The sequence below is a fragment of the Paramisgurnus dabryanus genome, chromosome 14 (genome assembly GCF_030506205.2).
Source record: "Paramisgurnus dabryanus chromosome 14, PD_genome_1.1, whole genome shotgun sequence".
Lineage (NCBI taxonomy): Eukaryota > Metazoa > Chordata > Actinopteri > Cypriniformes > Cobitidae > Paramisgurnus > Paramisgurnus dabryanus.
Window position 1 is genome coordinate 3,139,005 of NC_133350.1, and position 26,074 is coordinate 3,165,078.

The 26,074-nt window shown below is 40.1% G+C and overlaps 2 long non-coding RNA genes across 2 annotated transcripts; both read left to right on the forward strand.

Annotated features, from left to right (window-relative positions):
• The first annotated feature begins 18,851 nt into the window (after positions 1 to 18,851).
• Positions 18,852 to 19,867, forward strand: LOC135764881 (uncharacterized). The gene is made up of 3 exons (XR_010540326.2): positions 18,852 to 19,033; positions 19,553 to 19,628; positions 19,728 to 19,867. It is a non-coding gene; the product is annotated as an uncharacterized lncRNA (long non-coding RNA).
• Positions 19,868 to 22,441: 2,574 nt separating this feature from the next.
• Positions 22,442 to 23,008, forward strand: LOC135764883 (uncharacterized). The gene is made up of 3 exons (XR_010540328.1): positions 22,442 to 22,583; positions 22,696 to 22,799; positions 22,870 to 23,008. It is a non-coding gene; the product is annotated as an uncharacterized lncRNA (long non-coding RNA).
• The last annotated feature ends 3,066 nt before the right edge of the window (positions 23,009 to 26,074 follow it).

A 26,074-nucleotide genomic window follows, 5' to 3' on the forward strand; every position in this document is an offset into this window, starting at 1 on the left:
AGCACGACGTCTGATTTTCGGCATGAGCGCAAGTACGACACAGTGGAAAAAATAATTTCCCATTGCATCTATACGGGAGTACGGGGTGTAGCAGTTTACGGGGAGGGTACACGACGGCTTTAATAAGTCCGTAGTAGTTTTCGATCGGCTCGAAATCGTTGAAAATGATTTCGGGGTGACCGATGGGATAGGTTTTCGTAGACTGACAGAAGAGATAAATGGTAAAATCTTAAACACGTGGTAGATAATTGCTAGACGAAAACAAAATAAATACTAAAACATGAGATAGATATATGCTAGATAAAAACTAAATAAATGATAAAACATGAGGTAGATAAAAACAGCATAAATGGTAAAACATGAGGTAGATAAAAACAACATAAATGGTAAAACATGGGGTAGATAAAAACAACATAAATGGTAAAACATGAGGTAGATGAAGACAAAATAAATGGTAAAGCCTGAGGTAGATAAATGCTTATTTCTTAAACATGAGGTAGATAAAAATAGTTAAACATATGTAAAATAGCATTGGATATAGAAAAGAGTAAAAATGGCGTGTATATCATATAAAAATTGTACTACGGATAAAATATCGGCAAAACCATAGCATAAACGGCTTCGAACATTAACCGTCTTTCTCTCATCTGTTCGAATGTTAAGTCGTGCAAACGCCCAAATGAATGCTCTGCAGTCTGAATTTGGCGTCGTAAATCGTGAGCTATTTCCTCTATGGCAGCGCGCTGTCTATCTAGACCTGTGTGAATAGCGGTGTCATGAGTATCAAGCTGAATGTAAATCTGTTGTACACGATTGTCTAACTCGTGTAGTTTACGGTTGAAAGTGTCTAATCTGCTATGAAGCTCGGTGTCACGAATGTCAAAATGGTTTTTAAACTCTTCAATTTGAGCTAGTAATCGGTTACCAAAATCATGAAACAGTTGAGGAATTTCAATCCGTTCTGATAAGCTTTCAGCATTATTTTCATCAATGGAAGGTTGGATACTGTTCGGCGTCTGATGACCGCTCGACGGTAATCCGTTGTCGTCGGACCAGGAAGCTTGATCCCAAGCGTTCATCTGTGACTCGGACCAGTCCTCTGCATCATCAGCATTCGCGCTATGCTCGCTAGCCCAAGATGACCGATCCCAACCGTTCTGTTGCGAGGTGCTACGGTCAGGCTCACATTCGCTACACCCGGGACAGTTTTCTGTGTAAGTAAACATAACAGAAATAAGTAACCTGCGACTGGCGTTTATATTTAACGAATCAAAAGATGGCTCACCGTATAGCTGTAGGACCTCTGCTGCTTCGCCGTTGACCCCCTCCTCTTCCTCCTCCTCCTCCTCACGCAAGGGATCTGAAAGTTCTATCACGTCCTCCCCGTGTTCGATGGTCAGGTCTATGATCTGTTCGCCACTCGGTTCGTGTGGAAATTCAGCCGTGGTCGAATCGGCAAAACCTGATAGCATACATTACCATTTAAAAAAAAAAAAAAAAAAAAAAATATAATAATAATGATAATAATAATAATAATAATAATAATAAATAAATAAAATAAAACTAATTAAAAATAAAGAAAGAAAAGCATTTACCGTCGCCAGCGCCGTAGTTGTTGTGTAGAGGCAGTGTCACTATTTCAAATAAATAATTTAGTATTACACTATTAAAAATAGCAGTCTCTGAAAATTTTTAAAGAGATTAAAAAGAGATTTTTTTTTCAAACAGAATTGACTATCGCAAATAATTAAATTTTATTTTATGCAAAAAGATATTAAGACAATTAGATACTTACACAGATCTTGAAAGTCAATAAGGGAACCTAAGAAACAGACCTGTTATCATTGAGACATTAAAATTAATTATATAATTAATTAATATAGTTGGGAGATTACAGAGAGCTATATTATCATTGCGATGTCTTCCGGTTTCACATTGGGTTTCTGTAATATCTCGCGATGCATAGAGATGTGAAGACATGTAGGCAGCATGTCTGAATAAATCTTTATTTACATATACAGTCCCATGCTGCCCTCTACCGGACAACTTTGTCCATAGCACCGCTATTTGACTGTGAGAATCTTCATTCCAAAATGGCTGCCGTGCTTCACTCCAAAATGGCGGACGCGCTAGCGAAGCTCTATTCCGACTGATGCCAAAAATTGTAAATGATTCCTAAATGATTACAGATATTTACGATAAAATTAAAAAGCGTTAACAAGATTTACAGCTAGTTTATCTAAAATGTAGCAATAGTCAAGCGTCCTATGATATCACCGTCATCAGCCACGTGCTACGTCATCATAGCTGCCAACTCTCACGCATTGACCGTGAGACACCCGCAATTGACCCCATTCTCACGCTCTCACGCCACACATCCATTTTCTCACGCAGGCTCGTGCCCACCATTGACATTCCCATTGAGTTTAATAAAAGTCATGAAATAATTGCCTAATATACCTAATTGTACATACTGTAAAACGCCTAGCTATCTCTATCTGGCCTGCCTCAATCAACATAAAGCGCTCGTCAAAGTCAAAATGATGCGAAGGCCAATCAAATCAAAGAAGGTGGAGTTATTGTTAACAGATGCCCGAGCGCCAGCTACAAACTACAGAGCGAGTGCGCAGCTGCGCGATGGTGAAAGAGCAACGCACGATGTAAGTAGCTAAACCAGTGCTCGCAGTACTGACACTTTTATATTTAAGCGTACCTTCACTGTCTTTTGCGTCCCACCACTTCTCATGTTGCTGGTACTTTGCTGCAAAAAGTCAAAGAGCATTTCACTTTATGTGGCGCTGCGCAGGAAGTTCGGCAGCGAGGACATCAGAGTACCGCGAGAGCAATTCGAAATGTTACAAAAGGGTCCGCCTTTACCTTTGCTCTCACGTTACTCTGATGTCATAAGCCGATCAGTCAGCGCCGCACCAGTCGAACACACAAAGCGTCAAGGTCTGGATGAGAAGCAGAGACCTGCCCGGATTCCACGCACACAGATACCCTCAGAAAACAGCTATTTTAATCAACCCTCACCCGCGTGTGCATGTCTGTAATCAGTACAAGCCTGTGTGATGTTTGCTGTGACAGTTTTTAATAAAAGAGAAAAAAGTCAATTGATATTTGACATCTATAAACATAATATATATGAAATATAATTATATGGTCTTGACATGCACATTATCTGTTGCTTTAGTTTAATATAAAGTACTCATTTGGTTTATTTGATTGTGACAGTCCCTCTATCACCAATCAATCACAAATCATCACTTTATGCTTTTCTTTCTCAGTGGATAAACTGAATCAAAGCTGCTGTTATCTGCAGTTATACATTTTACAGAGACCAGTAGCCTATTCATTAGATTTTAAGAACTTTTTTGGCACTTTTATCAGAAGGAAAGCATAATAGAAGTGTATGAAATTTCAAATCTCTAATTTCAGTCATTTAAACTCAGTAAAAGCTTTTATTTCAATTTAATTTGTAAAATATGATTAGATTTGTATTGTAATCCATTTTTACGCAGTTTTTCCAACTATTTTATACAGAAATAGCTCAAATCCACACTATTATCAATTGGTTAAGGACTTAAAAATTATTACCACAACCCCCCCCCCCCCCCCTCAAAAAAAATCTCACTCCAAGCTGAACTCAGAAGTTGGCAGCTATGCGTCATTGTTGCGCGACATGCAAAGTTTTTATTTTTATAAAAACACACAAGCAGCAAAAACATGAACAGCATGCATCGAGCTAATTTTCAATAATATCCAAAAGCACCAAAAGATTTACAGCCGGTTTAGTTTAGCCTAACGCCGAGTTAAGATACATGTGTTTTCAGAAACTTAATTTTATAATATTGCAAGCATTAAAAACACACATCAGAGAATAGCCAGCATGGCGATAATTTTAGCAATATTGTAAATAATGAGAAATATGGGAGAGACCCGTAGTTTTCACAAATATACCAAAAGAGTGTACCGTTGCCTAAACATGTCGTAATAAAAGCTTGCAGGTTTACGTCTGCCTTAAGAGTTAAGAGCCGAGACTTTTTAGAAAAATAATTTTATATCCACATAAACAGTAAAAAACACACAACAGAAAATCGACAGCTTGGGGTAATTTTAGCAATATTTTAAATAATAAACAATATGAGAGGACCCATAGATAGACTAAGCGTCACAACCGCATCTGAAACATATCATAATAAAATTTCTCCAAAGTTTTTATTTTCACACAAGCAGCAAAAACATGAACCGCATGCATCGAGCTAATTTTCAATAATATCCAAAAGCACCAAAAGATTTACAGCCGGTTTAGTTTAGCCTAACGCCGAGTTAAGATACATGTGTTTTCAGAAACTTAATTTTATAATATTGCAAGCATTAAAAACACACATCAGAGAATAGACAGCATGGCGATAATTTTAGCAATATTGTAAATAATGAGAAATATGGGAGAGACCCGTAGTTTTCACAAATATACCAAAAGAGTGTACCGTTGCCTAAACATGTCGTAATAAAAGCTTGCAGGTTTACGTCTGCCTTAAGAGTTAAGAGCCGAGACTTTTTAGAAAAATAATTTTATATCCACATAAACAGTAAAAACACACAACAGAAAATCGACAGCTTGGGGATAATTTTAGCAATATTTTAAATAATAAGCAATATGAGAGGACCCATATATTAGACTATACGTCACAACCTCATCTGAAACATATCATAATAAAAGCTCTCCAAAGTTGAAATAAAAATGTTTGTAATCCCCCAACAGAATTAATAAATTTGCTTATCTTACCGTTAGGTTGAGCCATTTTACGATTAGCACAAAGTGTCGCTGTGGTTGAATTGAAAGGCACGAAAGTGGATAGTTGACTGTTTTATATCGAAGGATATGAGGGCAGCGTCATAGACGCGTCAGAGGGCGGAAGCTTGTAATGTTGGATTATACGAGTTTTAAAATGTTAAATGAAAGCGTATTATGGCGAGACCTATCTGACTCTTATAATAGCTGTAACTAAATCAACCGTTCTTAACTAAGCAAAATAATATAATAATAATATAATAATATATATATATATATATATATATATATATATATATATATATGTGTGTGTGTGTGTGTGTGTGTGTGTGTGTGTTTTAAAGATTAATTTTTAGGCTATTAGATGGCCGGCAGATGGCAGCAACGCACCGCGTAACGACAGGCTCAGGCATACAATGGTCTATTGAAACTTCATGACAATTCTGTTTCTTATACCGTGACTAATGAAGAAGGTTAAAAGGTCTTCAAATGCCCGCAAGGATGGTGATGATTTATGCGTTAAACATTAAAGCCTTTTGTGATACGTGGCGCTCTGCTGACTTTAAGCCCGAACAACATAGAAGGCTGACGGTCCAACACTAGTAGCGTCTATCTGAATTAGACGGATATTTACGTGCTAAAACATTTATGCGTCGTAACTCTGAGAGACTTAGTGTCAGAAATCCCTATGTCGTGCTACTCTTGGATAATAGGCATAGATGGTAACAGATGATTTACAGATAATTTTTAGGCTATTAGATGCCCGGCAGAGGGCGGCAACGTACCACGGAACGACAGTCGCTGGCTTACAATGGGGTGTTGTAACTTTGATGACACTTGTGATCCATGGAGAACGTGACTAATGAGAAAAGGTTAGAAGTCCATCAGATAACCGTTAGGTTGGAAATGATTTACGAGCTGTAGATTTATGCAGCGCTCGGAAAAGCCTGCTTTTAATTAACTCATTATGAATGAGTGCCATTAGATCACCATCTTATCGGAGACGAATCTGAGTGAAAACAATTCATCTTTGTTCAAATAACCCCAGCCAGCCACAGGCACTGCCATAACGATTTTAAGCGCAGGAGCGAACGCATCTCTCCGGAATGCTGATTCAAAGACAACAATCTGTGTAAGTGTCAGTATTATCAGAGTGTATTGAGAGCTTTATTTGAAAAAACATAATTTCTGTTTTGAGAATCAGATCATTTATACAAATTGCAGAACAGAACATTAAAAAACTACGCATTGTTTTTTACTCTCTAGAGAAAATAGACCAAAATGTTTATCTTGACAGAATTCATTGCTCATTATTCTTCTAGAATGTATATCATCTACCTCTGTTAAAAAACCTTTTTATTCTGTTGATACTTTTGAAAATGATTTTTAATCGTACATAGTGCTAAGATTTTTTTAGAGGGATTTAATTTTAATCCTCTTTTATAGGGTTACTTTATTTAATTACAGTTTTAATTTTACCATGAATATAGCTAAAGCCAAGATGACGTTTAAAAGAAAAGAAAGATCACTTAATTTCTTTGATAATTTCATCAAGCATTTGTGTTTAATGAAACTATTCACCATGGTCAAAATAATTTGTAGAGAGTCCGATTATAACGTTGGAGCATGTTAAAGTTAATTTTTTTTTTTCAGGCACTCGTCGGAGTACTGCGCGAGCTGCATGGTGTATCCATGTTTGTGATTTTCGTAACTGCGATTTTCCCGGCTTTTATGATGGGGCATGGAATGCGGTTTTAACGATGACCACCTGTTTAAACACTGTTTTTATTGTTTTATCTTAGGAAGACATGATGAATTATTGTGCCCCTGGAGTTAACCCTGTCATTGATGATTTATCGCTCCCCCGGAGATACCCCGGTCATTATGATTTATCGCACCCCTGGAGTTAACCCCGGTCATAAACATGTCAACGCGATGCGTCCGTTCCGGTTAAAAGTTCACCGCTTCCTGGGGGACGGTTCAAAGGTTCGACGCTTTGTGGGCTGGGCCGATCAAAAGTTCACGACGTGGGCGTTCAAAGGTTAGTCCCTCCTCCCGTAGGTCAAAGGTTTCCCCTCCATAAGGGCAAACATCATCATCAATCATTTTAAGGTCAAAGGTTACCCCTCCCTAAGGGCAAACATCATCATCAATCATTTTAAGGTCAAAGGTTACCCCTCCCTAAGGTCACACGTCATCATCAATCATTTAAAGGTCAAAGGTTACCCCTCCCTAAGGTCAAAGGGCGTCATCAATCATTTAAAGGTCAAAGGTTACCCCTCCCTAAGGTCAAAGGTCAAAGTCATCAATCATTTTGACAGTATGTCCCGTATATTTACTACTTGGCCCCTCTACCCGACCACAGTGCACCCGAGGCCGGCCTCGGACCCCCGAGGACGGTGGCCCCTCTACCCGCCCACAGTGCACCCGAGGCCAGCCTCGGAACTCACCACGGACACCCTGGAGCCCGTACCCGGCGCACCGTTCGGTCCCGGGCACCCACTCTTAAGCACTCCCCCCCGGCCTAAGCCCCATACTCCCGGCTCCTCTGGAGAACCAAACCGTTGGTCAACCCGAAACGATCTCCAACCGTTGGTCAACCCGAAAGTACTTCCAGCAGTTGGTCAACCCGAAAGTTTCTCCAGCCGTTGGTCAACCCCATCGACTTAGGTTCTGGAGCGTTCACTTCTCCAGCCGTTGGTCAACCCCATCGACTTAGGTTCTGGAGCGTAAGATAGCATTTAAAAACGTTTAAAAAAAGATGCATTTGTTTAAAGCAAAGCATTTATTTACTTACCAGACTACAGTTGGGTTCATGTGAAACTGCAAAACACAAGCTTTACAATGATGTATCACACAGCATGATTGGACTTTGTTTTGATTAAAAATTAAGAAATTTGTACATGCAACTTTACCATTGTGATTCACAGGCCTTGTGGCCTAAAACAGGCTCAACTGTAACTCTTCTCCTTCCTGTTAGGAACAACACACAGTAAAGTCACTCATATGTCTGTAAACTACACATACACACCTTTAATTTGATATAAAACAAAAGACAATAGCTTCGGATTTGACTGATATACACAGATTTCTGTACAGGCAATTTTCCAAATAATTTACTGGCCTTTTGCAATGACCTCAACAAGGCCGATTTGACCCCTGTTCCCTCGAGCTGTGAGTACAATACAACAATGAGCTTGGGTTCATTTGAAACCGCAAAACACAAGCTTTACAATGATGTATCACACAGTCTGATTGGACTTTGTTTTGATTAAAAATTAGGAAATTTGTACATGCAACTTTACCATTGTGATTCACAGGCCTTGTGGCCTAAAACAGGCTCAACTGTAACTCTTCTCCTTCCTGTTAGGAACAACACACAGTAAAGTCACTCATATGTCTGTAAACTACACATACACACCTTTAATTTGATATAAAACAAAAGACAATAGCTTCAGATTTGACTGATATACATAGATATTTGTACATGCAGTTTACCAAATGATTTACAGGCCTTTTGCAATGACCTCAACAAGGCCGATTTGATCCCTGTTCCCTCGAGCTGTGAGTAACATACAACAATGAGCTTGGGTTCATGTGAAACCGCAAAACACAAGCTTTACAATGATGTATCACACAGTCTGATTGGACTTTGTTTTGATTAAAAATTAAGAAATTTGTACATGCAACTTTACCATTGTGATTCACAGGCCTTGTTGCCTAAAACAGGCTCAACTGTAACTCTTCTCCTTCCTGTTAGGAACAACACACAGTAAAGTCACTCATATGTCTGTAAACTACACATACACACCTTTAATTTGATATAAACCAAAAGACAATAGCTTCGGATTTGACTGATATACACAGATTTCTGCACAGGCAATTTACCAAATAATTTACTGGCCTTTTGCAATGACCTCAACAAGGCCGATTTGACCCCTGTTATCTCGAGCTGTGAGTAACATACAACAATGAGCTTGGGTTCATGTGAAACTGCAAAACACAAGCTTTACAATGATGTATCACACAATCTGATTGGACTTTGTTTTAATTAAAAATTAAGAAATTTGTACATGCAACTTTACCATTGTGATTCACAGGCCTTGTGGCCTAAAACAGGCTCAACTGTAACTCTTCTCCTTCCTGTTAGGAACAACACACAGTAAAGTCACTCATATATCTGTAAACTACACATACACACCTTTACTTTGATATAAAACAAAAGACAATAGCTTCAGATTTGACTGATATACAAAGATATTTGTACATGAAGTTTACCAAATGATTTACAGGCCTTTTGCAATGACCTCAACAAGGCCGATTTGACCCCTGTTCCCTCGAGCTGTGAGTACAATACAACAATGAGCTTGGGTTCATTTGAAACAGCAAAACACAAGCTTTACAATGATGTATCACACAGTCTGATTGGACTTTGTTTTGATTAAAAATTAAGAAATTTGTACATGCAACTTTACCATTGTGATTCACAGGCCTTGTGGCCTAAAACAGGCTCAACTGTAACTCTTCTCCTTTCTGTTAGGAACAACACACTCAAGAAAGTCACTCATATGTCTGTAAACTACTGGAGGAACCGGACTTCCAGGAGGGAGGGCCGCCCTGTCAGGCCCGCCTCGGAGTCACCTCTCTGGGCTACGGAGGTAGGGACGTGTGCCCTGGAGGAACCGGACTTCCGGGAGGGAGGGCCGCCCTGTCAGGCCCGCCTCGGAGTCACCTCTCTGGGCTACGGAGGTAGGGACGTACCACGGAACGACAGTCGCTGGCTTACAATGGGGTGTTGTAACTTTGATGACACTTGTGATCCATGGAGAACGTGACTAATGAGAAAAGGTTAGAAGTCCATCAGATAACCGTTAGGTTGGAAATGATTTACGAGCTGTAGATTTATGCAGCGCTCGGAAAAGCCTGCTTTTAATTAACTCATTATGAATGAGTGCCATTAGATCACCATCTTATCGGAGACGAATCTGAGTGAAAACAATTCATCTTTGTTCAAATAACCCCAGCCAGCCACAGGCACTGCCATAACGATTTTAAGCGCAGGAGCGAACGCATCTCTCCGGAATGCTGCTTCAAAGACAACAATCTGTGTAAGTGTCAGTATTATCAGAGTGTATTGAGAGCTTTATTTGAAAAAACATAATTTCTGTTTTGAGAATCAGATCATTTATACAAATTGCAGAACAGAACATTAAAAAACTACGCATTGTTTTTTACTCTCTAGAGAAAATAGACCAAAATGTTTATCTTGACAGAATTCATTGCTCATTATTCTTCTAGAATGTATATCATCTACCTCTGTTAAAAAACCTTTTTATTCTGTTGATACTTTTGAAAATGATTTTTAATCGTACATAGTGCTAAGATTTTTTTAGAGGGATTTAATTTTAATCCTCTTTTATAGGGTTGCTTTATTTAATTACAGTTTTAATTTTACCATGAATATAGCTAAAGCCAAGATGACGTTTAAAAGAAAAGAAAGATCACTTAATTTCTTTGATAATTTCATCAAGCATTTGTGTTTAATGAAACTATTCACCATGGTCAAAATAATTTGTAGAGAGTCCGATTATAACGTTGGAGCATGTTAAAGTTAATTTTTTTTTTCAGGCACTCGTCGGAGTACTGCGCGAGCTGCATGGTGTATCCATGTTTGTGATTTTCGTAACTGCGATTTTCCCGGCTTTTATGATGGGGCATGGAATGCGGTTTTAACGATGACCACCTGTTTAAACACTGTTTTTATTGTTTTATCTTAGGAAGACATGATGAATTATTGTGCCCCTGGAGTTAACCCTGTCATTGATGATTTATCGCTCCCCCGGAGATACCCCGGTCATTATGATTTATCGCACCACTGGAGTTAACCCCGGTCATAAACATGTCAACGCGATGTGTCCGTTCCGGTTAAAAGTTCACCGCTTCCTGGGGGACGGTTCAAAGGTTCGACGCTTTGTGGGCTGGGCCGATCAAAAGTTCACGACGTGGGCGTTCAAAGGTTAGTCCCTCCTCCCGTAGGTCAAAGGTTTCCCCTCCATAAGGGCAAACATCATCATCAATCATTTTAAGGTCAAAGGTTACCCCTCCCTAAGGGCAAACATCATCATCAATCATTTTAAGGTCAAAGGTTACCCCTCCCTAAGGTCACACGTCATCATCAATCATTTAAAGGTCAAAGGTTACCCCTCCCTAAGGTCAAAGGGCGTCATCAATCATTTAAAGGTCAAAGGTTACCCCTCCCTAAGGTCAAAGGTCAAAGTCATCAATCATTTTGACAGTATGTCCCGTATATTTACTACTTGGCCCCTCTACCCGACCACAGTGCACCCGAGGCCGGCCTCGGACCCCCGAGGACGGTGGCCCCTCTACCCGCCCACAGTGCACCCGAGGCCAGCCTCGGAACTCACCACGGACACCCTGGAGCCCGTACCCGGCGCACCGTTCGGTCCCGGGCACCCACTCTTAAGCACCCCCCCCCGGCCTAAGCCCCATACTCCCGGCTCCTCTGGAGAACCAAACCGTTGGTCAACCCGAAACGATCTCCAACCGTTGGTCAACCCGAAAGTACTTCCAGCAGTTGGTCAACCCGAAAGTTTCTCCAGCCGTTGGTCAACCCCATCGACTTAGGTTCTGGAGCGTTCACTTCTCCAGCCGTTGGTCAACCCCATCGACTTAGGTTCTGGAGCGTAAGATAGCATTTAAAAACGTTTAAAAAAAGATGCATTTGTTTAAAGCAAAGCATTTATTTACTTACCAGACTACAGTTGGGTTCATGTGAAACTGCAAAACACAAGCTTTACAATGATGTATCACACAGCATGATTGGACTTTGTTTTGATTAAAAATTAAGAAATTTGTACATGCAACTTTACCATTGTGATTCACAGGCCTTGTGGCCTAAAACAGGCTCAACTGTAACTCTTCTCCTTCCTGTTAGGAACAACACACAGTAAAGTCACTCATATGTCTGTAAACTACACATACACACCTTTAATTTGATATAAAACAAAAGACAATAGCTTCGGATTTGACTGATATACACAGATTTCTGTACAGGCAATTTTCCAAAAAATTTACTGGCCTTTTGCAATGACCTCAACAAGGCCGATTTGACCCCTGTTCCCTCGAGCTGTGAGTACAATACAACAATGAGCTTGGGTTCATTTGAAACCGCAAAACACAAGCTTTACAATGATGTATCACACAGTCTGATTGGACTTTGTTTTGATTAAAAATTAGGAAATTTGTACATGCAACTTTACCATTGTGATTCACAGGCCTTGTGGCCTAAAACAGGCTCAACTGTAACTCTTCTCCTTCCTGTTAGGAACAACACACAGTAAAGTCACTCATATGTCTGTAAACTACACATACACACCTTTAATTTGATATAAAACAAAAGACAATAGCTTCAGATTTGACTGATATACATAGATATTTGTACATGCAGTTTACCAAATGATTTACAGGCCTTTTGCAATGACCTCAACAAGGCCGATTTGATCCCTGTTCCCTCGAGCTGTGAGTAACATACAACAATGAGCTTGGGTTCATGTGAAACCGCAAAACACAAGCTTTACAATGATGTATCACACAGTCTGATTGGACTTTGTTTTGATTAAAAATTAAGAAATTTGTACATGCAACTTTACCATTGTGATTCACAGGCCTTGTTGCCTAAAACAGGCTCAACTGTAACTCTTCTCCTTCCTGTTAGGAACAACACACAGTAAAGTCACTCATATGTCTGTAAACTACACATACACACCTTTAATTTGATATAAAACAAAAGACAATAGCTTCGGATTTGACTGATATACACAGATTTCTGTACAGGCAATTTACCAAATAATTTACTGGCCTTTTGCAATGACCTCAACAAGGCCGATTTGACCCCTGTTATCTCGAGCTGTGAGTACAATACAACAATGAGCTTGGGTTCATTTGAAACCGCAAAACACAAGCTTTACAATGATGTATCACACAGTCTGATTGGACTTTGTTTTGATTAAAAATTAAGAAATTTGTACATGCAACTTTACCATTGTGATTCACAGGCCTTGTGGCCTAAAACAGGCTCAACTGTAACTCTTCTCCTTTCTGTTAGGAACAACACACTCAAGAAAGTCACTCATATGTCTGTAAACTACTGGAGGAACCGGACTTCCAGGAGGGAGGGCCGCCCTGTCAGGCCCGCCTCGGAGTCACCTCTCTGGGCTACGGAGGTAGGGACGTGTGCCCTGGAGGAACCGGACTTCCAGGAGGGAGGGCCGCCCTGTCAGGCCCGCCTCGGAGTCACCTCTCTGGGCTACGGAGGTAGGGACGTGTGCCCTGGAGGAACCAGACTTCCAGGAGGGAGGGCCGCCCTGTCAGGCCCGCCTCGGAGGCCTCCCCTCGGGCAGGGCCGAGATACGGCGGATCGTCGTGGAATTTTCGCTCGTCCGGAGCTCCGGCGCCCCTAGCGTCCGCCTCGGAGGTCGCGCGGCCGGTCTCGTTCGAAAGGTCCGTCCCGGGGCTTTCCGACGAGCCCGGTCTCGAGTCCGTGCGACCCCGCCCGCCGGAGATACGTCCGGTCGAAGCTCGCAGAGATTCCGACGGCCGTATCTCGGGCGCCCCGGGTCCGGGGCCTTCGCCCTTCGGGTCGGTCGCTCTGCCGGAGGGGAGCTTTCGAACGAGCCTACCCGCGACCCTCTAGCCCTTTCCCCGGCCGAGACACAACGGTTCCCCCGCGGATTTTCCCACGGCCGCAGCTCGGGCGCCTTTGCTCGGATCGACTCGCCCTTTGGGTCGGTTGCTCCACCGGAGGGGAACTTTCCAACGAGCCGACCCGCGTCTCTCTAACCCCAAGCCCCGGCAGAGATACGGCGGTCCCTCCGCGGATTTTCCCAGGGGCGCAGCTCGGGCGCCTTTGCTCCGATCGACTCACCCTTTGGGTCGGTTGCTCCACACGAGGGGACCTTTCGAACGAGCCAACCCGCTTCTCTCTAACCCTAAGCCCAGCCGAGATACGGGGTACCACCGCTTGAACTTTAAACGGCCGTAGCTCGGGCGCCTTTGCTCGGATCGACTCGCCCTTTGGGTCGGTTGCTCTACCGGAGCGACCCTATCTAACGAGCCAAAACGCTTCTCTCTAACCCTAAGCCCGGCCGAGATACGGGGTACCACCGCTTGAACTTTAAACGGCCGTAGCTCGGGCGCCTTTGCTCGGATCGACTCGCCCTTTGGGTCGGTTGCTCCACCGGAGGGGACCTTTCGAACGAGCCAACACGCATCTCTCTAACCCTAAGCCCGGGCGAGATACGGCGTACTACCGCCTGACTTTTAAACGCCCGTAGCTCCGGCGCACTAAGTCCCAGGACTTCGCCCTTTGGGTCGGTTGCTCCACCGGAGGGGACCTTTCCAACGAGCCGACCCGCGTCTCTCTAACCCCAAGCCCGGCAGAGATACGGCGGTCCCTCCGCGGATTTTCCCAGGGGCGCAGCTCGGGCGCCTTTGCTCCGATCGACTCACCCTTTGGGTCGGTTGCTCCACGCGAAGGGACCTTTCGAACGAGCCAAGCCGCTTCTCTCTAACCCTAAGCCCAACCGAGATCCGGCGTACCACCGCCTGACCTTTAAACGCCCGTAACTCGGGCGCCTTTGCTCGGATGAACTCGTCCGTCGGGTCGGTTGCTCTACTGGAGTGGCCCTTTCCAACGAGCCTACCCGCTTCTCTCTAACCCTAAGCCCGGCCGAGATACGGGGTACCACCGCCTGACCTTTAAACGGCCGTAACTTGGGCGCCTTTGCTCGGATGAACTCGTCCCTCGGGTCGGTTGCTCTACCGGAGCGGCCCTTTCCAACGAGCCAACCCGCTTCTCTCTAACCCTAAGCCCGGCCGAGATACGGGGTACCACCGCCTGACCTTTAAACGGCCGTAGCTCCGGCGCACTAAGTCCCAGGATTTCGCCCGTCGGGTCGGTTGCTCTACCCGAGGGGAGCTTTCCAACGAGCCAACCCGCATCTCTCTAACCCTAAGCCCGGCCGAGATACGGAGTACCACCCATTGATATTCCCACGGCCGTAGCCCCGGAGCCCTTCGCCGCAGCCCTTCGGGACACCCACCCTCGGACGCCCCGCGGAGGGACCTTTCCAACGAGCCAACCCGCGCCTCTCTAACCCTTTCCCCGGCCGAGATACGACGCCCGAGGACGGTGGCCCCTCTACCCGCCCACAGTGCACCCGAGGCCGGCCTCGGAACCCGCCACGGACACCCTGGAGCCCGTACCCGGCGCACCGTTCGGTCCCGGGCACCCACTCTTAAGCACTCCCCCCCGGCCTAAGCCCCATACTCCCGGCCACTCTGGAGAACCAAACCGTTGGTCAACCCGAAACGATCTCCAACCGTTGGTTAACCCGAAAGTACTTCCAGCAGTTGGTCAACCCGAAAGTTTCTCCAGCCGTTGGTCAACCCCATCGACTTAGGTTCTGGAGCGGCAATAAATACGTAAGATAGCATTTAAAAACGTTTAAAAATAGATGCATTTGTTTAAAGCAAAGCATTTATTTACTTACCAGACTACAGTTGGGTTCATGTGAAACTGCAAAACACAAGCATTACAATGATGTATCACACATATGTCTGTAAACTACACATACACACCTTTAATTTGATATAAAACAAAAGACAATAGCTTCAGATTTGACTGATATACACAGATTTTTGTACAGGCAATTTAACAAATAATTTACTGGCCTTTTGCAATGACCTCAACAAGGCCGATTTGACCCCTGTTATCTCGAGCTGTGAGTAACATACAACAATGAGCTTGGATTCATGTGAAACTGCAAAACACAAGCATTACAATGATGTATCACACAATCTGATTGGACTTTGTTTTAATTAAAAATTAAGAAATTTGTACATGCAACTTTACCATTGTGATTCACAGGCCTTGTGGCCTAAAACAGGCTCAACTGTAACTCTTCTCCTTCCTGTTAGGAACAACACACAGTAAAGTCACTCATATGTCTGTAAACTACACATACACACCTTTAATTTGATATAAAACAAAAGAGAATAGCTTCTGTGGGATTTTTATGTTGTTTTATTAATCATGTTATAATTGATATGTGCCATTAAGCTTTCTGTGCTGAGATATGTGAGTAAATGTCTGTGTGAGTGGAAAGTTACCAGCTTTTGTATGTGTGTAAAAGCTACAAGGAGCATATGCTGAGGAATTTACATCTGGAAGTTGTTAAGATAAGAGAGAGGCCTGAGGGAGAAAAGTAAACAGGCAAAGATGTATTAACTAATGCTTTAATATTCACAGGATAAAATATGCAATGTATTTCTTACTTAATCAGTATTAATCATTGAATAATTGATGTAATAAATATAAGATGTTGTCTTTGATAAATGTGTATTAACCAAAGAAATGAAGGTTGCATACAGAATAACTTAATGGGGGCAGGGCAGCTCAACCTTGAAGAACAGAATCTCCTGTGTGTGTGTGTGTGTGTGTGTGTGTGTGTGTGTGTGTGTGTGTGTGTGTGTTTTCTTTCCTAACAGATGGTTTTTAATAATGATTAAAGTGTTTCCTTAGAAGTAGTATTGCAGTAAAAGATTTTATATGTGGTTATCTATCTAAAGAAGTTAATGTGTGCCCTATTCATATAACCAATTTTACAAATAATGAAATGATGTCATGATATTGAAATATGTTTTACATAATAATCACTTTCATCTTACAGCTTATGTTTTTTATAAATGAATGTTTTATTAATGATTTGTTTTTAAGAAAGCATTATAACATGCTATGTGAATTGGAGGAGTACTAGGGAGGAACGGCAGGGCTCCCAGGGATGAGAGGAGAACATATGGCGTTTAATCAGACCCAAAAGTCGCGCGCACAAAAACCGCGCGCGAGCGAGAGATGCGAGCACGCAGAACACTATTCGCGCGCGAAAAAAGCGTCCTCGCGCGCGCGCAGAACACTATTCGCGCGTGGAAAAGCGTCCTCGCGAGCCCGCAGAACACTATTCGCGCGCGGAAAAGCGTCCTCGCGAGGGCGCACCTCCGCTCAGCGCGTACAAATGAAGTCACACGAGCAACGGCTGGGATGTGCGCTCACTCGAATCTCTCTACGCTCGTGCAGCTGCACCACTCGCGCTCGCTCGATCAAGATGACTTTTGGGACCTTGGGGGCGGGACATTGACTGATGTCTCCGCATCTGTGATTGGTTGTTTGTAACCAATTTTTTCCCTCAGGCACCTAGTTTGCCGCCTTGCTATCCCAGAATTACGTCGAAATCTGGTCGAAATGTCGGGGACGGAGAAGAAAGAGGTAAAACAAGGAAATTTGCAGTAAATCGTGAATAAAAAGAACTTTACACAACCCATTTGTGTCAACATCCGATGAGACATCCATGATCCATGTAGTTAACAAGGATATTAACTTTACGTGGAGTTAGTGCTTGTAACTTACAGGGAGTGCAGATGGTCTAAATATTGTTTTGTTTTTACTTCTCATTGAGTTCTTTAAAGTAGTCATTGTCAGCTCATAATTTAACAGATATAACAAACTATACACTTATTTGTTGTGTAAACTGTCATAATAGGAAGAACTGCAGGATGCTGCGCGAAGGGTGGTGTCACTGCTGCAAAGTGCGCTTTCTCAGCCAGCAGTCAGAGACAGTGAGGATTTTTCTTACCTTTACATATGCTGTCTGTTATTTTTTAATATTGACAATTACATTAATAGCATAAATTGTCATATGTTGATGCATAGGCATAGCTTGAAATTTGAGTATGGGGGCCAGACTGGTCTGTCATATAATCTACAACGGAACATGTGCTATGATTTTTACTGTTAACTCAAAGCATTTCCATTGATTACATTAAAATAACATAGCCAGAATGTTAGTTTAAAAAACATGATATGGGTTTCTATTTTTAAGTTATCTTAAATTAAGAGGATACAGGAGGGTACGCTTCCCTGCCAACTATTTGTAGGGCAATCCATATTAACGCCAATATCCACGAACTGGCACTCTTACCCAACTTATGAAACGTACTTTTGTAAAAGTCATAAAAAATGCTGGCACTGACTGGCAACTTTTTCCAAAAATGCGGGCAGGAAAACAGTTAACTAGTATATCACATTAAAAGTAAAGATTTTCTTTACTTCTAAAACACAACACAATTGTTGCTATTATACAAACTTTCGCCCATTTACTGCTTTATAAGTATCAGATTTAGCAGATAATTTGTTTAATTAGGACATATTCATATTCTGGTAGCATGGAGTGCTATATTGTGATCTACAAGATATATTAACTTTTATGTTTTTAGTAGTTTTGATAAATACACATATAAAAATGAAACCAGAATAAAATTGTTTTACAATCATCTTACAAAGTAACTTTTTAAAATGTATACGAACCCACATTAATATGTATATTTTTTGTGGAATATAACTTATTTTATAAAAATCATTTTAGCCAATGTGGGCCTGGCCCCTGCAAGCTCCGCCTATGTGTTGATGGTATATTAACATTATATGTTGTTAATTAGTCAAATAGTAGTTTTTTTTGAGTGTTTAAAAATTTGTTGCTTTTCTGTGTTTACAAAAAGGAGTTTCTGCAAATCAGCAGCAGACTACACAAGACGTTCCACAGCAAAGTACCTCATTGGAGCAGAACATGGCAAGGTTGTCATATTGGGAGCTGTATTCATTTTTAGGAAAATTTCAAAATAAAAACAAATGTATGTAGTGTTTTACATCAGTACTGTTCCTCGAGTACCCCCTCTCAGAAAGTTTTAGACTACGTTTACACGTGGGTGGCTATTCTGGAACATTTTGGAAGGAGGCTGATGAGTTGAATCGAGTGTTTTAAATAAAAAGACATCTAAAACTTTATATGAGGACCAGGATTGGGAAAGCTTTACATTGCTTTAGATGCATTTATCTTATGCTGTCTCTTACTTCACTCTTACAGATCCTTCCCAGGATTGTTTGGGAAGAATTCTGGTAGAAAGGTGACTGGGAAAAGAGGAACACATTCTACTTTTACTGACTTGAAAAGAAGACTTAATACTGTCAAGTCTTTTCCAGTTCAATTTTATCTTGTGAACAAGTATATGGAGAAGACACCAAAAGCTTTAGATGAGTTAACTCTCCTTCAGGCTGGGATGGGTCGAAGAACCATCAATATCACAGATGATGCTGACCATTTATGGGTAAGCTGTAACAAAAAATCACCCTTGCTCTTAGGTGTTCATTAAATATTTCAAATTATCATTCACATTAAAATAAGCACACTAAGCTGCAATTATGAAATAATTTAATAACTCCATCACAGCTTGTGTGTTGCTATATTTTGATGTTCTCAAATTCTATGAGTTTACATTTTGACAGACCTTAATAATGTACACAATTATTTACTTTTACACCCTGATTGAAAAACAAGTTGTGCTTAGGACATACAAATTAATACATGCAATTTTGTTATTTCATACCATTCAGTAGTAATCTGCTCTTTTATGTTTTCAAGTTACAAAACACTTTTAACATTTGTATTGTAATACTTAAAATTTGAAAATTTGAGCTGCATTGCCTTTGTATAACATACTTGTGGTTTGGGAGGGCATGACAGTATTATCCTTGACCGTTAGACTGCTAATGAAAGTTATGTTACTAAGGAATGTACATTATGCAAAGGCTTTTCTTTACTGAAATACTTTCATAATATTCTGTAGTTGTCTAAAAAACTTGAGGAAACCTATTCCAAAATGGCTGATTTAAAGGGGGCATGGATGTTATACAAGGCTGTCGGTAAGATATTAAAGCTATCTATTATTAATCTACTATTTTACCTGGTATAATGATAGATTTGACTGGCTTTAAATATTACATCTCTTCCTTGTACTGTAGGAGGATCTGGACAACGAAAATTGTGTGTAGTTCCCCCTGAGGCAGAAGGCTATTCAGGTGCTTACCTAAATACAGTGGCACGTGGAAAGTCAACACTTTTCATAGTACCACTCCAAGGTACCCTTGATACTTCACCTCTCCCCTACTCTGCGAAGGAGTTTGAAAAAATGCCAAAAGCATCATGTCATACCTGCTCTGAAAGCATGCCAGTCCAGTTATTGGCTGCACATGTAGCATCTTGTAAGACAGTAGAACTTCTTACTGACTCTGATGAACAGGCAAGAAATATTTTACTTTTGATTCTAAATTACTAATAACATTTGTGTTGCCCAATGTGTAATACGTCTTTTTATTTTCTTGCAGACTTCTGTGTTTTCCCTAGATAGTCCTGTCATGGACATTAGCATGCAAAACTCCCCAGATGACACTCCATCTATTGAGACATCTGTGACAGTAAGTGTCTTTGTTTAAACTGCAGATATAAATTCAGACATGTGTTCTAAATTATATAATATTTCTGTTATTCTTAAAGCTTAAACTTAAATATATATTTAAAATTTATTTTACATTTTAAGGACTCCAACAATCTTCCTTCAAGTGCCAAAGGTTCTGAAAAAGTAAGAATATAACTGAGGCATGCATTACACTTCTGCTTCCACCTGAACTTTGACCTTCTTTTTAATACCAAACATTAATAGGAATAGTCTACTCTTTTAGTAATAGTCTATTGCCATATTAAACTATGTTATTACCTCAACCTAGACGAATTAATACATACCTATCTTTTTTCAATGCGTGCACTGTACAGCGTGTTATGAATGTGTTAGCATTTAGCCTAGCCCCATTCATTTCTTTGGTACCAAAAAAAAGTTTTATTTTGTGGCACCATACTTACTGGTATAACTCCTCATGTAACAGTCTTTATATAGGGAAAACACAGAAGTGTTGGTGGCTTCCCTGTTTGGTACCATAGGAATGAATGGGGCTAGGCTAAATGCTAACACATTCATAACACGCTGTACAGAGCACGCATTGAAAAAAGATAGATATGTATTAATTCATCTAAGTTGAGGTAATAACATATATATGGCAAAAGGGTAGACTAATAGTAATACTTTTAATGTAATCCTAATTTAATGCTACTTAAAATTTATTTTACATTTTAAGGACTCCAACAATTTAGATCTTCCTTCCAGCGCCAAAGGTTCTGAAAAAGTAAGAATATAACTGAGGCATGCATTACACGTCTGCTTCCACCTTAACTTTGACCTTCTTTTTAATACTAAACATTAATACTAATACTTTTAATTTAATCCTAATGTAATGCTACTTAAATACCAATTTTTCTAAATACATTTTGTAAATTGTGAAAGTAGAAGCTTTGGCTACAGATTCTAAGCTTTAGTGTTAGAGGCAAGGGTCACCAAAATTAAGAGCTCCGGTTCGGGGGGCATGAGAGTAGAATACTCCTACTCAATATGCAACCATTCAATCACAAAATTTCCTGTAACAAAACGCTAGATCACTCTGACATTTTCTTGTCCTGTTGGTTAGATTTTAACAAAATCTGTCACAATTGAACCTCTACAAATAAGCCTTTTTCTTTTGGTGGCCCTTTATTTTTATCTTTGCAGTACGCTTAAACAAATATTTGGGGTGTACATAACAATGTAATTTTTTTAATAGTGTGGTGCATTCAAGACAGCCTGTCCCATTTGTGAGCAGTTTTATCCCAGTGACTTTGTGGCAATCCATGCAAGCTACTGTGGTGAAGGGTATTTCTGTGTTGCCATGCATTATTTTTTATGAAGTTAAATTTCAAATACTGTACATTGGTTTATTTTTGTAATGCTAGTAACTGTATTTCAGCTTTTTGTATGGCTAAAACATGATAAAGTACACTTATTCCCACAGAGCTTGTGATGAAACTGAGGCCATTGACCTGGATAAAACAGATACAGAGAGCTGTCCAAAACGATTTCGGACACAACAAGAGATTCAAAGGTACTTTAAATCAAAACTTTCTTTAGAAGCTATTTTACATTAATAACATGAAATTTTCCAATTCCAATCTTTTTCTCTATTCCCAATTTAAGCATTGCTGATGTGATTAAAATCCTTACTGAAAGGGTGGATGAAACCAGCATCTTTAGCATTTGTGTCACCAGAGATGAGATGCTTGAAAGAGGCATTAAACAATGGCAGCGCCAGAAAAAATCTTCCCCTAAAAATGCCCTCCGAGTTTCTTTTATTGGAGAGGCTGGAATTGATAATGGGGCTCTGAGGACAGAATTTTTAACTGGTCAGTCACACATGCACACGTGAAAGAATATATCTTTGTTATCTGTACATTTCATGTTACCTTTTCTCTTTACTGAAAAGAAATGATGTCAGGAATAGAGAAGTGGTTCTTTGAGGGTGGGAATGATGGCAAAAACCCAAAGTATTCAATGACCGATGTGGACAAACACAATTTCAAGTAGGTTATTAAAAACCTTTAATAACAGATTAACACTACATGCCAAGTATATCACTGTTAACACACACAGATTCATATTATAAGAAAAAGATGTGTGTCTATGTAATCATTAAGATGTCTTTCAAATTATTGATTTTTTTCTTTCCAAAATAATTTTGGGTAACTATATAAAATGAATAGCATTGTACAATAATATTTTGTTTTTGAATTGCAGGACTATTGGAGAGATATTTGCTGTTAGCATCGCCCAGGGTGGACCACCACCAAATTTTTTTTTGCAATGGTGTTACAGCTACATATCCACTGGAGAAATTGATCATGCAGCAATAAATGAAACCGACGTTACAGACCCTGAACTCATGGAACTAATTAAAGAGGTAGTTCATTTAAGTATAAAAAAATTGTGTTTGATTAAGTGTTGTAGTAGTAGTAAAAAAAATGTTTGTCTTTTTTTATTAATATAAACCTTATTTGTAAACTGTGTGTAAGATTCACGCAGCTGACAACACAATCCTGATGGAGTCCACAGACAGGATTTTGTCATGTGGATACACCGGGATAGTTTCTACACAAAAAAAAGAAGAGATTGTGCGGTAAGCGATTTCTTTTCTTATAGGTAAAACTTTTTAATTTGGTTTTAACTAATTTTTACTTGTATTACAGCTCTGTAGTCCTACACGCTACAATGAGATTACTTCCCATGCTACAACAAATCTGCTCGGGAATGAAACTGTATGGGCTTCTCAGCTTGGTCCAACAAGCAGCAGACATTTGCAGACAACTGTTTGTTCCAGGAGCTTTTTGCAAGGCAAGCAATACATACAGTATTCTGCATTATTTTCAGATATAATCTGAATTATTTCAAAATATAAATGTAATCTATGTAAATATTAACTTTCTTTTCTGTAATTTTTAGGTGGATGCTGATTTTCTAGTGAAATCACTGTCACCTGTCTTCAGTGAGAAGGGTACAATGAGGCGTCAGAGAGAATCAAAAGTGGTCAACTTTCTGCAGGATTATGTACAGGACATTGAGGATGAAGGTGAATAATTTGTCAAATTTACCAGTGCTGTCATACTGCAGTTAAAACTATTTTGATGACTTCCGATTATTGTGCATCTCTTAAACTGGATTAAAAAGGATTTGTTTCTTTCTGCTTTACGTTTTTCGGGAGTAAAGCAATTGTTTTTAAAAGTAGCTGTCATTTTCGTTGGGGCAGTTTCTGCATAACTGCATAATTTTTAACTCCAATCAGTTGCAAGTTAAAACTTGTTTTTTTCAGAAGGGAGCGAAAATGACAGGGAAGACATGCCTAAAGAGGAGACCAAGGGTGAAGATGTTGACAAGGGTGAAGATGTTGACAAGGGTGAAGATGTTGACAAGGCAGAAGGACATACCAACAACATGCACATTAATGTTGGCAAGTTTTGCCAGTGGCTGACCGGACAGTCTCATATCCCATTAAGTCATGCAGACCGTGAAAATTTCAAAATTGTCATGGAATTTGACCATGACTGCAGTGTGCGCTATGGAAAACATAGTATCTGTTATCCTGTGGTTAATGCATGTTCTCACTCGGTCATATTCCCAATTGAACATCTAGGTACATATATGGACTTCAAAAATGTAATCTCACAGGCAATTACCCATGGTTATGAATTTGGACGCTATTAACAATGATCCAGCCCATCTGCTGTCTCGTTCAAGTTGTTCATCAAATTGATGTTTTTAAGTTCCAGCACAATAGTAAATACAAGTTGTTTGCATTCAAATGTTTTTATTGTTAAGCAGTACCAATGCATTTTAAAATCTGTACGTTTAGTAAACATCAGAATTGTGCTAGAAAATAGTGTACAATATTTAAAAAAAAATTTAGTCCCATCCACTGAGGTGATTGTTGGAGATTACATTTGTGTCTGCAGGCGTTTTATGTGTTCATGGCAGACAATGTATAACTGTTCATCAGTAATGCTTAGGTCACTTGGATCAACCAAAGTTTGCAGTTCATTCATTTTCTCAATAGTGAGAGGACACTCATATTCTGGCACTACAATACCAGTTTCTGAGTAAAGGTGATCAAAGTCAACAGCGCTCTCCCAGTCAATGTCTGGCTCTTGTAGGTCCTATAAATGTTTAAATAAACAAGAAATCAAAGCTGTGCATGTGTATACTTTTTTCGTAAAATAATGGTCATGCTATTTAATATATAATTTCTTCCTTAAAGTGCATTTACACTTACCTCAAGGTTTTCAGAATGTACAGGTGCATTAGTACTCAGCATCTGTGCAATCTCCCAGATCTGGGTCGGAGTCCGGTTTCCTTCTGTACGGAGGGGATGGTGGTTCCATCCTTCAGTAAATATCTCCAAGTCTCTTTTGAGTCTTGGTAGAAATGCATAATGCACACAGAATATGTCATCCGTTAATGAAATGTCCAGGAGACCATCTTCTTCAAGAGAGTGTAGAAGGTTGTAATACTTAGATGACACAGAAACCCACACATCTCGCCATAACCGTTCTATCCTATTGGGAGTGTAAATGAATAATATTCATTACTGTGTAGGAAAACATAACATTGTTTTTAAACAGATAATAAAGGAAAACGCCACCGTTTTTCAATATTTTACTATGTTCTTACCTCAACTTAGATGAATTAATACAAACCTATCTTTTTTCAATGTGTGCACTTTTAATCTTTGTACAGTACCTTGTCAATGTGTAAGCATTTAGCATAGCCCCATTCATTCCTTAGTATCCAAACAAACGTTTTATTTTGTGTCACCATACTTACTCGTGTAACTACTCATGTAACAGTCTTTGAATCGGGAAAACATGGAAGTGTTTGGTAGCTTTTAAATTCATCCCTGTTTGGATCCTAAGGAATGAATGGGGCATGGCTAAATGCTAACATTCACGACACGCTGTACAAAGATTAAGTGCAAGCATTGAAAAAAGATGGGTATGTATTAATTTGTCTAAGTTAAGAACATAGTGGTGTTTTCCTTTAAGATAGAAAAAAACTGTTGGTTGATCACTAATATGTGGTGTAAGTTCAAGTCTGACCTGCTAACACAATCTGTATGTTAAAAACTGTGAGATTTTGGAAATGTAATGTTACTAATGGAAACTTAAAGTAAATATTTGGGTGACAGCTCAAACAGATAAAACATTACAGTTTCTGGTATACAAGTGTTGGCTATTTAAAAGTAAAACAAGGCACAGGATACTGGCCAAATAAGTATTCATACTTTGTTAGTCGTGTTAACGCTAACCCTACTATTTTACCCAATAATAGTACCAATACATGATGATGATGAAATAATTAAATTTAGCTACTACACTTAACATGTAGAGAATAAGCCCTGAATTCAAAGGCAGATACAGATAGTACTTCAGCTTTTACTTTTAGAAATATGATACATTAGAACAAATCAAATGTAATTAGGATCATACTGAATACAGGGAAATCAAAGAAAGACCTTTGGTTGAGAAATATAAATCTTTTGTACCTTTGGTTGTGCACGCTTTTTCCTGAGATAAAGCTTCCTCTATCATTTCCACGGACAGTAAACATAAACCGAGCAATGTCCACATTCTCCACTCCCTGGTCAGCTCTTACCCTAAATCACAACAATAATGAATTAATTAGGACCTGGTTATATAAAACAATTTAATTTTCCCCATCCTATTTACCTACAAAGACAGCACTGCAGCTTTGTAACAATTTAAAGTTACAGTACCTTGAAGGTAAACCGTGGCGCTGAGTTGCCTCCAGAAAGAATAAAAATGCTGTGGATGCACGGTTATTTGTGGCTGCATTCAAGTACAATATCTACAAAAGTCAAATGAAAACAATCAAAAAGCATCC